Genomic DNA, 16,763 nt, shown 5'->3' with positions numbered 1-16,763 from the left:
AACGATATGCGAATAGTAAACCCCTAATGGTAAGATCATCTGTCCCAGCCCATAATTCACTTCATGTCGAATAAAATTATAAAAGGCGCGAACAGAAAAGGACGAAAAAAGAACCACGTACGACGCGGGCAAGCGTCAACTTCCAACTGATTTAATAAAACACGAAACATTGTCAAACTGCCGATCCACATCGCCTAAACACATGCAAGAGATAAAGATTCCTATCGCTCATCACACGCAGCCCTCAAGAAACACAATTTCTTTGTTTGTAGCAGATAAAGGAATGGCTGCTTACGCATTTGTCAGCCGCTTTGTGCATACCAAAACCTTCGATTTATCTTTTTTCGATCTTCTTCCCTCTCTTAATAAACCTTGTGTGCTCTAACAAATTTCCACACCCGCATCCTTCGCAGTGCTCCGCAAGATGGTCACCCGAATCATTGCGTCCGACTAGCTTGTGTTCCCGCGCTCTCTTATTAAGGCATCGGCCGGTCTGAGCGATGTAACCTTGTCCGCAACTAAAAGGAATCTCGTAAAACCACCTTAGTCACAACTTCTAATATTTTAATTAATTTGAACCAACTAGCCTTAAACCAAATTTTTATTTAATTCCATGGCCCCTCTAAATCTGGAAATCAATAAAAGTAAAGGCACATCGAAAAAAAAAAAAAAAAGCCTCGCGAAAAGCTGAAGCTTTTCTCTTTTTTTTTTTCCCCCAAAGAGGGCAATGTAAATTACCTCGACCTGCAAGTTCGGAACTAAGGGTCCAGTTTTAACATTCCCGATTTTGTTTCGTGAAGCGGTCATAGCACATGAACATGTTGGAACCACACCTAATCTTGTAATCCTCGTGTCCCACTAGAGCGACAGACAGAAGCAAACCACAACGACAAGCCTCAAACCAGAGTCTTTCGCTATTCGAGAGGCTTTGTAGAATAAAGGATGCTATACTGAAACACGAGCATCATGCACGCGAGGGTATCTTTGGCAGGCTTGCAGTCGCTCGTGCTTACTTCACGAGCACCGAGCGACTAAACGCCTGCCATAGGTACCATCGCGAGCATGCTGCGTGGGTTCGAGGCTTGTCGCTGTCTTTTGTTTCTGTCTGTCGCTCTAATGGGGCACGGGCATAAACAACTCCGGAACGCAGCCCAGTGACGGAACCTTACATTTTTTTTGCGTCCCTGTTTATGTTCTAAGTGAAACGGTGTTATCTATCTCATCCGGAAGACCGTTTTAAAAGCAGCACTAAAAAAAAAGACGTTGCAGCAAAAAGTTTTTTTTTTTTTTTTTTTTATTTACATGAGGAACCAGAGAAGCACGGAAGCACACTATTTAACTTTGAAACACTTTGGGGGCTTTTGTAATTGGACTTCAAACTGTAGCCAGCTGACATTATAATCGCTCATTTGATTGCTATGTACACCTCAGATACAATAAATACAAGTTTGTTTTAGTGCATTGCCTACGAATGACAGACAGCTATTTTGACGAGCTCTGAGTGGGCGCTAAGCATAAGTTAAAATTTTCTTGCATGCTCTCCATAAGCCGAGCGAATCCTTTATCGCTGTCCATAAATTGTATCCCTTTCCAAGTGGAAGTTATTTCACCGTTGCGCAAAATCGCACAATTTCGTTTTGCTTTTGCTACCAGAATATATAGACTTTTTTCTGTGTACTCTCGTCTCCAGCCACCTAATAGGCGTATCCGGTATGGGCGACGAAAAAATAATCCAACGTTTCAACCTGCAAATAGTAAAAAAATAAAGGGGAGGAAAAACGAGAATGGGTGACGGTTACGCTTATATCCTAAATGCCTTCTATTGGCGTGGCGACGGCAAAACAATGTTTTCGCCCATACTGGAAGTGATGTCAATTCAAGATGGCGGCGCACTTGCAGAAAATGTCTATATATATATAATTTTGTTTCCATTTTTAGGGAGCGGTTAGTGCTTTTTCATCAAAGGCTCTATGAAACCAATCTTGGGCTAGAATAAATCAATATAAATTGGGATTTTAATAATAGCACATCGTTCAGTGGGCCTAAATAAAGAAGAAAGGTAGAAAGTCAAAGCCTGATTTTCGGTACGAAAATTTGAAAATATAGCGGACTATTTCGTACCTCCTTGCCTTCGTAAGCTCTCTGCCTTTTCACAGTGATACATCGCCGGGCCCAAACGGAGGTCACACGGCACCGGACCTCACTTAATCCCTTCACCCCTAAGCTGACATTGTGCTAGAAGCTACGCGTTTGCCGGACCAATCAGCCGCCTCCCTTTCATCACCTGACCTCATTCTCTGCGCGTGGGTATGCGCGAGAGAGCGTGATCGCGTGACAAAAGTGTGGCTGGTCCAACGAGCACGTAGCTTCAACAGCACTGTCAGCTTCGGGCTGAACGAGGTGGGGAAAGCAACTTTTGTCTGAATTTCGAGCCACGGGCTCGAAATTCAGACAAAAGGCTTCTAGGGGGACAATGGCTGTGTCCGTAGAAACGAGATTACGAGCAAGAGGGGACTTCCCCCTTTCCGTCTTCTTGAACTCTTTGAAAGAATGCGCCATTTACGAGTTGAGGAGGAAAGCTAAACAAGAAAAAGTTGGAAAAGCGTTTTTCGCATCCTTCGCGACCGCTAACAATAACCAGATTAGTCGGTCTGGAGCGCAATCATGGACTTGTCCTTCCGTTCCCCTTCGACGCTCAGCAGCACCTTCGTGAACGGCTTGAGAGCGTCCAGCGTCGGGCGACCCGAACCATCTGGAGCCGGTCATCCGGTGCAGCGAACGTCTCCTACAACGCACGCCTTGGGGCACTCGAGTGGCGACCCCTCGGACAGAGGAGGCGGACATCACGTGTACGTGCGGTCTGTTGGCTGCTCGACAGGTCGCTTGCGGGGTCCCACCTCGCGTCAGTGGTGCGTGTCAGCAAAAAGACAGGTCAGCCCGAGCCGCTCCGCGGCCGTACCACTCGCCATAGCGAATCTTTCATCCCCGCCGCCATCAGAGACTTTCTAACTATCCCACTAAACGCTCGCAACCCTCTACCGGCATCAAACGATGAGTCCCGAGAACTGTGCAGGCTCTTCTTCCATCAAGTGGCGTCGGACACCTCATGAGCTGCGGCACCATAACCACTGACCACTGTTGTTGTTTTGACTATTTATACTTACCCAAATTGTTTTTCCCCTTTTCCTTTCCCCTCATCCACGGTGTATGCGGCGACCGGCTAGCAGGCGCACAAGCGTAAGGGTTGTTACCTTTCTGTCCAGCCTCGCACGTCGTCGCATATACATCATAATTCTTGTGCAAATAAATTACGAATTACAATTACATGTCCCTCAATCTGTCTAATGAGTCATTTGCGTGGCGAAAGTGCCTTACCAAACATATTGAACCGCGTTATTTATGTGTACGTCCCGCCTTACGGGAGACATAATCGATGGTATAGTTTATATTAAGTTTATTTATTTCTCTTCATTGCCCTGACATCCGGTTTGATGTTAAGCGGATTGTAGTAAGAAGTAAGAAAATTACGGGGGTTCAGTCAAAAGTAGGAATAGCTCTTCTACTGTTGGGGATGTTTCCTTTTTCGGCATTTGCGTGCCCACTTTCCGTTAAAGTGGTGTGGTGAACCTAAGAGAGGATTAACCAGCCGGACTACCGCCTGAAAACGCTCTGAGCTTTAGGACGTGTTTTTTTTCTTTTTACCTTTTGCCGGAATGTGTATCCACAATAAAACTTTGGTTGGGGCTAGTTGGTTCATTTCCATTAAAAAATTAAAAGGCGCGAACAAACAGGACGAAAAAAGGCACACGTAGGACTTGGACAGGCGCCACATTCCAACTGATATATTGAAATATGAATCAACATCAAACTCGATCCCAATCGCCTAAACACATGCAACTGATTAAAACTTCTTATCGCTCATTACATACATACTTCAAGAAACGCAATTTCTTTGGTTAACAGATAAAGGGATGGCATGCGTACGCATCTGTCAGCCGCTTTGTGTATACAGATTTGTGTATTTGTATTTGAGTACCTGTATACACAAAGCGGCTGACAGATGCCTAAACATGCCATCTTTTTGTCTGTTGACCAAAGCAATTGCGTTTTTTGAAGCATGTATGTAATGAGCGATAATAATTTTTTATCAGTTGCATGTGTTTAGGTGATTGAGATGTAGTTTGACGATGATTGGTATTTCAATAAATCAGTTGGAAGTTGGCGCCTGTCTGTGGTCCTTTTTCGTCCTGTTTGTTCGCGCATTTTAACCTTTTAATATGTATCCACTCACGCTTTGTGGTGAATAAACCCCCAGCTGCGTTTGCCTTGACCGTTTTGTTTTAATTTCTCATCTCGAGTTTCATCGTAGTGTAGCAATACCACCTAGAGCACAAGGCCTGCGCGTTTCCTCCTCTAAACGTCATCACTGGTAGATCCCCTCAGCGCCCCCTAGCTAGCCCGGGTGAGCAACATCGTCTGCTACATCGTATGCTACATCGTCTGCTACATCGTCTGCAACATCGTCTGCTCCATTGACTGCTTCAGTGGTTTGTGTAGTAGATAATGAAACAGATGATCATGTCGAGTGTCTTTTGCTATAGCATACGATGAAGTTAGACGTTCACGTGGAGCGTCAAATGCATGAGTGAAAGTGCCTTACTGCTGTGCGAAGGGCCGCAAAGCCCTCCGCTGGGCGCTGGACGCTGGCACTGGACGCCATTTTTGAGGGCGCTGTTCATACTCCGTTCATTCCTAAGCAGAGAACGCAGCCAATGCCAGAATTACGAGAGCTCGAGGTGGCTGCTTTGAAGCGTTCTTCGGCAGAACGAGCGCACGCTCGAGAAATGCTCGTCCCAAAGCCAGGAGCGCGTGCTAGCCGGCGCTTCTGCCGAGGGAGTGTTCGCATGCACGTTACAAATGACCTGCAAGCTCGCTATCAGCTCGCGCTCAGCAGACGGGCACGCAGCTATGGCCGCAAGTGAATGCGACGTAGTTGGCCGTGTTCCAAAATTTACTCGATCTTACTCCAGGATAAAGTGTTTATACCTTGGCGTTCTAAAACCTACCCGCGTCCAGCGTTTTTCAATATCTGTCTTGCCACGTGACACGACCCGTCGGAGTAACTCGGATCCGTTTGGGTAAGATTTGGAACGCAGCCGTAGTTCTGAAGCCGCCCATATATACTCTCGTTAAGCTTCGGGGTGTTTGCCACTTGGGGCGGGTCGGGGATCTACTAACCAGAGCCGTATATTGGGAGAGTTTGGCCATTCATTGGTATCAATGGGGCAAAAATCTATTGGTCGAATAGTTGATTGACAGGCCCTCGTGGCCAATCACAAGCCGCAAAACCTCCCCTAGCGGTGGTCGTGAGCCTCAAAAGTAAAGCAGGGTTCGGTAATCTCATTTTAGCGTCGCTAGAGTTAAAAAAGTTAACGCTCGGTGACTGAAAACTTGGTGCATATGAGCTTTTCGTCATAGCCTTCTTTAATGGTAGTATAAACGAATGCGACACGCGGACACGTGCGTTGAAATAACGTAAACAAAAGTTTTTGTAGCCGCGGGAGTTCCGCTGTTCCGGTCTTGTTTGAGAAATGGGTCGTTGTTGTGCTCTGAAGTGCCGGAACAGAGCTTCCAGGGGAATTCGCTTGTTCAAGCTGCCAAAATCCCCGAGGAGACGGAAACTGTGGCTTTCAGGAATCAAGCGTGGCGCGGGGTGAAAACCTCCCGACAGAACGTACCTTTGCGAGGTGAGGTATTGTTCATTGTTAATATTGTGACGCGAGCACGGTGGACGCGAGTGCACTGTGACAAAACCGTGTATTTTGTGATCTATTCTCTACTGCCGTGGAAGCGTCCTGTGCGCTTTCGCTTCACCGCAGAAAGACGAGTGGTTCAGGCCTGTGGCGGTCGTGCGATGATGGATTTGTAAGATCGCGTATTTTGAAAGCGTGAGCCTCTCGTCAGCGGAATAACTGTACTGTGACGGGAGCGGCTGAATACACAGTTTTGACGTCTACCAAAACGTTATTCGCTGCAGGACCACTTCGAGCCCTCCCAGTTCCAGACGAGGTGCTCTGACGGCAGGAGGAGGCTAAAAGCCACAGCTGTTCCGAGCTTGTTTCTGCATTCTGAAAGTCAAGTGAGTGCGTGTAACGAGGATAAGTGAGATTTTTGTTCTTTTGGTATTTACCTAGATTATGAGAGTGAATTAAAAGCAATAATTTATCTTGTGTTAAGATGTTTTTACTGATATGATTTGAAAGAGGCACAGGTGACCTATAATAATGTGAACTCGGTAGGCTGTTGACATCTCTGTTCTATGTCAGAGACCTTTTTTTTTTTAAATCGGAGTGGTCCTTGTGCAAGAGTGCATGAGACACCATCATTCAGTGTTGCAGCCTGACACAGCACAAAACCCCGCCTCATGGAAATGTAAGTCAAAACCCAATAACGCATATTCTGTTGCTTCTATTAAGTTAATGCATGAGGCATTCATCACTCTCAGCTGCCTTGTAATGTTATGACAGCCTCGCCAGCTAACTATCTGTCATGGTTCTTGCATGGCTTAGAGTGATCTCGTGAGGTGGGCAACACCCAATGGACCATTTGCAGAATTAGTGGTTCGAGAGTGCATGGCTAAAAGACGAGAGTTCCCTGGCCGCAGGCACGTCCACTGCGTCCCGTTGGCTTATTGTGTCGCAGTGACTTAGATAGAGCTCCCCCAAAACCACTTTTGTCCCCCTTGAGGATTATCTTTCACCCCGAGGTAAATACAAAGAAGCCTTCGTCCCTCTCCGCTCGGCCAGCATGAAGAGAGAAAGGGCGACAAATCCATTTATTCTCGAACCCATATTTCTGCAAAACGAGGATTCTCGTACCGTGTTTGCAGCAACCAGCGGCCAGGACCTCCGGAGCGACCCTGCAGGTCGGCCTGCTGACGCAGCCGCTCCCCACCACCAGCGGGGCGTGCTTCGTAAGCATCTTCCAGGGTCCTGCATACCCCCGTGTAGCAATACCACCACGCTCTTCGCCGCAGGTGACCAGTGACAACCAGCGCGGCCAGGCCAGCTCAGCTGCCCGCGGCACCTTGGTGTCGGCACACTCCACCAGCTGGGTATGTGGTTCTTGCACGGCTTGGAGTGATCTTTTGAGGTGGGAATCACCCGATTCTCATACCGTGTTTGCAGCAACCAGCAGCCAGGACCTCTGGAGCGGCCCTGCAGGGCGGCCTGCTAACGCAGCCGCTCCCCACCACCAGCGGGGCGTGCTTCGTAAGCATCTTCCAGGGTCCTGCGTACCCCAGTGTAGCAATACCACCGCACCCTTCGCTGCAGGTGACCAGTGACAACCAGCGCGGCCAGGCCAGCGCAGCTGCCCTCGGCACCTTGGTGTCGGCGGCCTCCACCAGCTGGGTATGTGTCATGGTTCTTGCACTGCTTGGAGTGATCTCATGAGGTGGGCAACACCATATTCTTGTACCGTGTTTGTGGCAACCAGCGGCCAAGACCTCTGAGCGAACCCTACAGCCTCTTTCTCCATCACCCGTTTCACCTAGGCTCACTGAAGATGTCTTTCTTCAGATGAGCCGTAAGATCAAGCAGCTGGAGAACGAGAATCATCGCTTGGTGAGGCAGGCTGCCTTACAAAAGACAAGGGAAGCGACATTCCAGTCTCACTTGCACAAGTTCTTCACTGCGGACCAACTGGCAGCTCTATCGAGATCCAGCAACAGGGGGTCCAAGTGGTCTAATGAGATGGTGAAGAAGTCGCTGCAGATGCGATTTGCATGTGGCAGCTTGGGCTACGACTTGCTACTGGAGGGGAGCTTCCCATTGCCGTCGTCTAGAACTCTGGGGCGGCGACTTGAAGGCAAGTTTGTTGTCAGGCTACTCAAATGCTTCAAAGCTCCCTGTTGATTATTTGCAGATATAATATCCTTGTTAGAAACTGTAGTGTTTTTGTATTTTACACAATTTATTTTTAAATGATCAGTTGGAGTCATGGTTCCTTTTTCACTTAGCTGCAGTGTGGTATGAAGGGGTAGATTATTGATAATCTGTTGGAATGATTCTCTCATCGCAGGCATACAGCACTAGTTTGACCTCAGTATCTTGCACGCGTCGAGATGTGAATTCAAGTTTAGAGGGGGAGTGTTTCCTTCACTTCCAATTTTCGTAACCTTGCTGATGCGACCATGGAGGTAATTATGCTGACGGTGTCTAGGAGAGCACCCTGTGGTGATGATGGTCGAATGAGGCTTATGGATTCCATACGAGCACTGCATGAACACTTGACTTGGGTTCGTGACAATAAGTGCCTCGGCAAACATTTGGGCAGCTCATGACTAATCTCTGCACACGAATGGCCAAAATTAAACATTGTTTACAGCTCAGTACATGCTGCATATGTTGCCATCCCCATCCTGTGGCTATACACAGTTCTCACGTGACGTCATTCTAGTCACCATTCCCAGGTACTAAGTGTCCTATTAATGTAGTGGAAGGTAGGTCTAATCTGCACCCCGTGATTGGCGCGGCCCTACTAGAATAAAACGTCATCATCTCACCTAACAATCGTGTGTGTCCTGTGTCCTGTGATGTCGAGATCGCTCTAGCGCTCTTATCAGTTGCCCTTGGAACTCGCGATGAGTTGGCCGCGTGCCGTTCGTTCGGTGATGTGCACAGTTTCTAAGTGCTGGCAAAGTCGCGATTCCAGCGAGTTAGCGCAGTTGAGTGCGCTTCTTAACGAGCACCGGCGTGCTGTGCAGAAGCGACACTTACAGAGAAAACACCGTGATCGTGCGTATTTCGCAGGCACTGCGATTGTGCATTGAGTGGAAGGCACACCTCCAGAGAAGAAGAGGTCACGCGCGTGTGCGACGAATTCAGGAAAACATTGTAATGCAGCGTAATGATTGTTCATGTTCCTGGTGAATATGAGTGCTTACATCAAGGCCAAAAAAAAACTGTCTTTTACCATGAATATGTGTTCTACAATTGAGGTCCCGTCAAGCAGTGTGCATCATTGCTCATCATTTCTTTAGTCTAAGATTTAAAACGAATAATTGGGTATAGCAAGAGGACTGACAAATTGCTCATCTACTTACAATCTCTATGTAGGGTTTGATTTATTTGAAGCGAGAGTCATTCAGTAATTTAGATCAGAATTAACTGAGCCTTGGCAGTGGGTAGGCAGATACTTGAGAATACCCTAAATGAAACCAGCTAGATTTTCCTTTACGAAGTATAATCATTGCTCACATGCTGAGTTTGTGCACTAGAAAGCTATCTCTACAGGAGAAATGCTGTTGACAAGGAGAACTAAATGACAAGCTTCATTTGTTGCTTCGATTAACAACTGCAGAATTTACGCACATCCTTGAGAACGTGAACAAAACATACTCAAAATTACTCTTGTCTAACCTCATTTGAGTGGACTACTGTGTGCCCCTTGATATTAGGTGTTTTAGTCTTTATATCATATCTAAAATGACTTTTTATTCATACTCGTTCACACTCATCCATCACTCAAATACTATAATGTTTGGAAAAATGTGTACTAAGGTAAGAGTGCTAAGCTAAGTTAGCATGTAGCTTAGCTTGTTTGTAGCTAGCTAAGCTAGTTACACACGACTGGAAGCTAACTTAGGTTAGCTTCCATTAAGGTAAGCTACCTTCCGCCATCTTGACATCAACACTGTCAAGATGGCGGAAGCTGAGCGCAATGGCAGTATCAGAAAGACACCGCAAGTATTCAATATGCGATTCGAAATTATTCGACCCAAGTCACCATTAGCTTCTTATTCGCTTGAAACATAAAATTCGTTATTCGCACGTGCCTGCTTAAAGGCCGGCCCGCAAGCAGAGGGGAGGAACCCGACCCTCACTTTCCTTCTCGCCACTGTGAAAGGAGGAAATCGCCTCTCCTTTCCTCCTCGCCATTTTCCGACTTTTTTTTTTCGTTTTTGATTTTCTGCCGGTTGGCTGTTTTTTTTTTTTTGTTTTGTTGTTGTTTTTGTTTACAAGTTTGGGGTGGAGGAAATGAAAGCTTCAAGGATTTGAAAAGATTATCCAGAAGCCAGGGGGCACACCTGCGACAAGAAGCTGAACCAACCGAGTAGCTGTTTTGAGCGAGCTTGGCACTTGCTCTTCCCAACGAGTTGTATTGGCTCTTTTTTAGCATTGGTTTGGAAGACTATTTTTTGGTGTTGTGAGAGCACAAATACCTTGTTGTGCTCAAAGAAGTAGTCATTGGGGTATCAATTTTAATATAAATATCTAATTTCGCATCTTTCGACAACGGGAAGTACGAGCGGCGTTTTCTGTATATCAGGGATGGCGCTCCATTAGACCAGTGGTTCTGAATCATTATGATTCGTAAACCGGCAGAGGCGACGGAGGGTCCCATCCGTAGTGGGTCTAGCACTTTTCGGTGTAGAGCGTTTTGCTGTAGGGCATTTCGGTGCTGACTTTTTGGTGCACAGGCATTTCAGTGTACGGACTTTTTGCTGGAAAGACTTTTCGCTGTGGGACTTTTAGGTGCGCGGATATTTTGGTGCACGGGCATTTTGATGCATGGACATTCGACTCTATGATTTGCGCGCCGGTATCTCTTTTCCAACGTACGAAGACACGCTTCACATCGTGTTTGCGCGTTGAGTTGATAGAGATAGTCCCTTCTATAAGGTTTTGGGTTTATTATTGGTCCTGCGTGTAGGAAAGGACCCAAACAGCAAGACGTTTGAAGTCGTTTGTGTATTCAAAACAATTTTGAATATCTTCAAATGCGCCTCCTCCGCGTAATCGCATAGCTCCGATTGTTAATAATAAATGGTGATGACCTCGCACGACAAAAAGAAGTAATTATCACTTGTAACTCATTAGGGAATAAAGTAGGCGTGTGCTGGTACCAAATAAGTGTAATCAAATCAAATATCGATTTGAATCAAGTAAACAAGCCGAATTTGGTGAATGCTAAATCTATTTTATTCGGTATCAAATGTTTGCTCATTCTCGTACGAAAAAAAAAAAAAACGGTGACCACAGATCATACACAGAATATGATCTGTGGTCAACGCCTTCTTCCATGCCGCAATGATGTCACCGGACGGAACTGCCTTACAATTGTGATTATAAAGGGCGATTTTTTTTTAACGACTAGACTTTTTTCTAAAAAGAAGTCGGAGTTACGCAATTGCGGTTCGTACCTTATCTGTAGTAATCAAAAACACCAAATCATTCATTTTTAAAGAGATGTAGTGCAAGTGAAGTGGTTCACGGCGTCCTAAAAAGCCTAATTTGGACGCGAATCGTGTTACCGCAATCTTTTCAGCCGCCGCAATCCTCGCCCCCCCCCCCCCCCCCCCCAAACAGTGGCGCTGGCACAGCGACGCGCATGATTTGTCGCTTTGGCTTCATGGTGTTTGGCTGTGCCACGCGGAGACGGAGGCCACATAAAATCAGAACTATATTTTCGCACCCAAATTAGGAGGACGCTGTTTCAGGACGCCGTACAATAGTGTACGCGCGGCGCGCGTTACATCTTTTTAAGGATGGACGGTTTGGTGGGTTGCGATTATGGCCAACAACTTTCTAAATACACGATGCCGTTTTCTTTTCTAATTAAAAGGTTAATTTGCGAATTTTGGGCAATCGGTCGGTTTTAGTTGCGTTCTTCCTTGAACCTAATCCTCGCCTGGCCGTATAGCTTTCATCCACAAAACGTTAATTTGCACGTTTTCTGTAATATCTAGTAGGTGAAAAAAACAAAAAAAAAAACAAAAAAAAAACAAACAAACCAACGTTGTATATAAAACAGAGGGCAGTTCTTTTCTGATATAAATAAAGCGTAGGGGCGCTCGTCTTGCATGCATCTCTTTTTTTTTTTGGCCTATAAACACAAATTCAAAACAAATAAAAACAATTCGAAATTGAGTTTATGATGGGGCGGGCGCTTTATCGCGGGGTATTTTGTCATGTTTCATAAGCTTTATTACTTGTCAGAAGGAAGCCACGCGAGCCGTATCCCGTTGCAGACAGCTAATTCGGGTGTTTCTCAAGGAGCTCTAGATTTTTTCCAATTGACATTTCGGTTGTTAATACATTTAAAAAAGTTTGCTAATTAGTCTTAAACATTTAATTTATTAGGCATAATTAAAAACACTCCACCTCTCGCAAGACGTCTGCCCAAAACATAAAGTTGGTTTCATTGGCGTAAAGTAGCTGCGCTCTAATTTCGCGTTACAGAGATTTGTAAGCGTCTTTCATTTTTATGTTTGGTCTTTAAAGATTCGTGAAAAGCATTCGCGACCTTATCTGTCAAGCCGCGTACGCGGACTGCGCGGCCTCCTCTGCGAGTTGTTCCCTCAGCGAAGACGAAAGTGAATAAAAGGTACGATCTAAATCTTAATGCCTGAAGAAAGACCAAGTTTAAAATAATTCTAAGAGTGTCAGTTGATTTTATTTCTACTATATTCAAATTTCAACACTCGTCGCGGGCAGCATGAAAAGAAGCACTGCACTCTTGGCGCAAACCAGTTCCCAGTCAACGGTCCTACACTCAAACACGCATCACCACCCGACCTGTTTGAAAAATAAATAATTTCCAGCACTTTTGGTAGAAAAGGCGAATTTTCTACTGAGCGTGATATTTTGTGGACCCAAAGGTCCTGTAGCAAAGATCGGTAGTTCATAGCTTCAGGAAGGCGAATAACGACGGATGCATTATTTCCCGCGGAAGTACTGTTTTGACGTTGAATTCCACATAAAATTGTATTTGCACAAATTGGGTTGCACGATACCGAACTTGCTTGATTACGTTTCTTTTAGAGACAACATAACCAGGCATAATCTACAGATATTGCAGAATTCATTTTAATTGACGTACAGCGCGAAAGACAAGTATAGACATAAAAAACACAATGGAGCTCTGCATTTCTACTGCATTTCTTTCTGTACTTGGGGAAAGTTAGTCCGCATGACTATATTCAAAAATTGACAAATCGTTTAAGCCTACCCCTTTTTATAGTTTTTTTCATAGATTAATTAGAAATTGTGGTGAATCCCGGCTGGGTTCGGGTAAAGATCTCGCACGTGTTCAAGGACACATTTCGGCAATATTTCCCGCTTGGTGACGACGTTGAGCTGGCCGCTGTTCCGCTTCTTTTCTAAGTAGCCGAGGAAGTCCAGACGCCTAAATTAGCCAAGCAGCCCCAAAACTTGCTGTAGTACATCTTTCGAACTCCTGGTTGTTTTTTTTTTTAGATGGTCGCTGGCCTTTGCCCACCCTGACCGAGCCCCGAACAATTATGATGCAAGGGCTGTAGAGGCTATCTGGGCATTGCATTTCTTAATCGGCGAACAAATGAGAACAGAAGACAATGAAAACTTCGTAATACCTGCTGTCTTTTAATAAATGGCATATTATGCTGCCATTGCTAATTGCACTATTTTACGCGAAAACAAATTGTGATTTTGCGGTTCAATCTCCGTATTTCCCGCTCTCTTTGGTGATACGCCAGGTACTTGTCTCCTGTCGAGTTTTCAGTTACATTTGTTGACAGAAACTAAATGCACGTTTGGCCACGAAGGAATTTTTTTCAAAGGCTGAAGATAGATAAAATATAAAATAAACCGTTTCACTTTTTATGGAAGTTTGTTTTTCTCTTCTTAGTAGCTTCAGCGAGGCGGCCGTCACTCTAGAAAACACCTGTAGTACGAACCTATATATTATGCCCCAGAAATGGCCAGACTGTGTCCCTCCGACTGCAATATCTTTGACTTGTAATTACTCATGATTATTACTTTGTACAAAAAAAAAACACAATAGCGATACAATCACTCTTCAGTGTGCCGTTGTTAGAACGACCAATTTTCAACTCACTGGGTAGAACTCAAAGTTCAGATAAAAATACCCATCTTTTTTCCTTCTGCTGTGATGTTCAAGCTCCGTTCAATCGAGGTAAATATGCGGTGTTGTAGCGTATGTGACCGCATGCGGAAGTATCTGAATGTAAAAGAACTTGTTGGCCTAGTTGGTGTTGACTATCTGAGTGTGTTTTAGAACTGCAGAAAAAGAGTAAAAAAAAAAAAAAGGAGAAAAGCGAGTTAGCCCGAACCCTTCTGATCTCATATCCAGCCGGCCTAACTAATCCCTGGTGTTTGGGATTAAAGCAGAGAACCTTGAAGGGTTACGGAGATTTTGTCGGGGAACCGCTAAGCCCATTAGCACTCGTGCGAGAAGGCCGGAAAAACCGAGGAGGAAAATGGAGGAGGAAAGGGGAGGAGGAAAAAAAGAAAAAAGGGGAATCTTCTGCCACGCTGAAGAAAATTTTGAGCACCCGCCTTTAAGGGTAAACTAAAGCGGTTTTGTACCTTTAAAAAACACTTGCATCATCTTCATATGGCCTCCAGTATCACGAATATTAAAATTATTTTTGTCAATTTGAGACCCGGAGTAGCCATCAAAGCATTTGACCATAGCGCTGAAGCCCCGCCCTCCCGAGGTGTAAGAAGCTAGGAGGAAATTTCTGAGAGACAGCAGCGTCGCAACAAGGATCCTGGAATCTCTGCAGCTATTGCAAGCTTATTTGAGTGGTCGACAAATTGTGTGCGATTTACCTCATGCTCACGATTTTCGCTCGCCTGTTTGTTTTGACGTAAGTTTAGTACACCTATAAACTTTCATAAAATATTTAGCGGATGTTGGTCAGGCGTGAAAGATTGTAGCGGGAACTAGGCGTCTGTAGCAGATGACGCACCATTTCACGAGAATAAAAAAAGCGCTGCATTGGGCAAGGTTGGTCACATGTGCCGGAACACTGCACGAGAGATGGCGCTTGAGCTTCGGTGGCCAGGTGAAAGTTCTTGACGTGACATCATGCCGAGTGAATTTTTTAAATATTTCTTTGCGTTGGGTGATACTTCTTGAGGAAATAGTGCATATTCAAATTTGCAGGTTACAAATACGGAAGAATTTACCTCTAACTCATTTTTTTTTTTGGAGAACCTCTTTAGCTTCCCTTAAAGTGTTTTCAACAATATCAGTCAGTGGTTCACAAATCGGAGTCGGTGACACTTTTAGCAACCCACAGCTACCAAAGTAACCATGGAGTGTACTTTACTTCAGTGCTGGCATTCATCACCTTTGCTCATGAAGTGGAACTGCCAACTTTAAAAGAGTGGCAAAAACTCGTAAAAAACCAGCAAAAACCATTCGTATGGACAACAGGAATGGAAGTTAGCAGCCTTTTCTTCGTTTAGTGCCCATGCTGTTCTTTTATTGACCGAGGGGGAAGTTTCAAATCATTGATTCCTTCAGTCCAGTTTACCAAACATTGCATACACTTGATGATCTAAAGCAGTTCTGTGTTTGTAGGTGAGCACTGCCCTACGGGTCCTCAGACACTCCACGGCCACTGCCCTGCACTTCCTGGTGGAGAATCATGGCTGGAGCACCAACTTCCTCACCACGGTTTGGTTCTTGGAACAGGTCAACAAATGGTTTGATCTTATGAGCAGCAGGCACCCAGTCCTCTGCGATCAGCAGGCAAAATGAGGCCTCCTACAAGAACACCCTTGACTTTCTGGTCAAATTTAAGGATCTTTTTCTCCACCTCACTATTGGGGATGGGGCGTTCAAGCCAGTGCAGGCGGGGATAATCCTCTCTACCAAGTCCATACTGGACGTGCAGCAAAGTCTTATTGAGAGACATTCTTTTTCATTTGTGCTCACATCCAGATTCACGCAGGACTGCCATGAAAACTTGTTTTCGGTAGTGCGACAGGGCAACCCTATCCCAACTTCTTGGAGTTTAAGATGACCTTGAAAATCATCACACACTCGCAGTACCTGAAGGCGTCCAAGGCAGGGTCCTACGAACTGGACGATGCCTCCTTTTACCTGGCTGACCTCGCAGACTTGGATGTACAACCTGCTGTGCCCACCGACATTTTTCTTGAGGAGGTAGAACTCACCATGGCACAACCTGAGGAGAATAGCTTTGACTATTACTGCGGGTATGTGGAACGAAGAGTTGTAAAAAATAATGCTACATGTGACACGTGTGCTGCAGCTGGTCAAGTCCCCATGGCACCTGCAAATAGCCTCCTCAGGTTAAAGAGTTATGTCCCTGACGCTCAGACCTGCCCCTCTGAAGCTGCCCTCTTCACAATTTGTGAAAGTGTCTTTCGCAGCCTCATTGCGGATTTGATGCATGTACGGGGCATCCTGGACGGCCTATCGGCGAGGATGGCTGCAGAGAGCCAATGTGTTCAGCTGCCCGACTGCCATGAAATCAAAATGAAGCTCATCAGGCGATTCTGCCATGCACGGCTGCAACTGTTCTTGCGGGAAAAAAGTCGCGAGTTGGCGGCTGGGGCAGCTGAACCCAGGGACTTCGGCAGTCGATGGCAGGACCTCGGAGAACTAATTAGTGTTTTAGATTGCCTTAGTTAATGAAACTTTTGTCCCGTTCTCATTTTTTTACTTGGCTTTCTTCTTTAATTGTGTTAAGGGCAGCTTTCATTTTTTGCGTTCCTTGTTTACCGAGGCACTTCTGAATTTTTTTTACTCTTGCAACGGTTGTTTGTGCGAGGCCCTTTTTCTTGTGATCTCCATGTAAGCCTACGTGAAGCCTCTGCATTTTTTATGCTTGCTACACATGTTTGTGGGAAGTTTCTTGTGCTGTGCTTGTAAGCATCTGTAATTTTTTTATGCTTGCTACGGGTCTGTGAGAAGCCCATTTTCTTGTGCTCTGCCTGAGG

Source organism: Ixodes scapularis, unplaced genomic scaffold, assembly GCF_016920785.2.
Source record: "Ixodes scapularis isolate PalLabHiFi unplaced genomic scaffold, ASM1692078v2 PGA_scaffold12__126_contigs__length_90152505, whole genome shotgun sequence".
Taxonomy (NCBI): Eukaryota; Metazoa; Arthropoda; class Arachnida; order Ixodida; family Ixodidae; genus Ixodes; species Ixodes scapularis.
The sequence above is the reverse complement of the archived record's forward strand: the minus strand, read 5'-3'. Positions refer to the sequence as shown.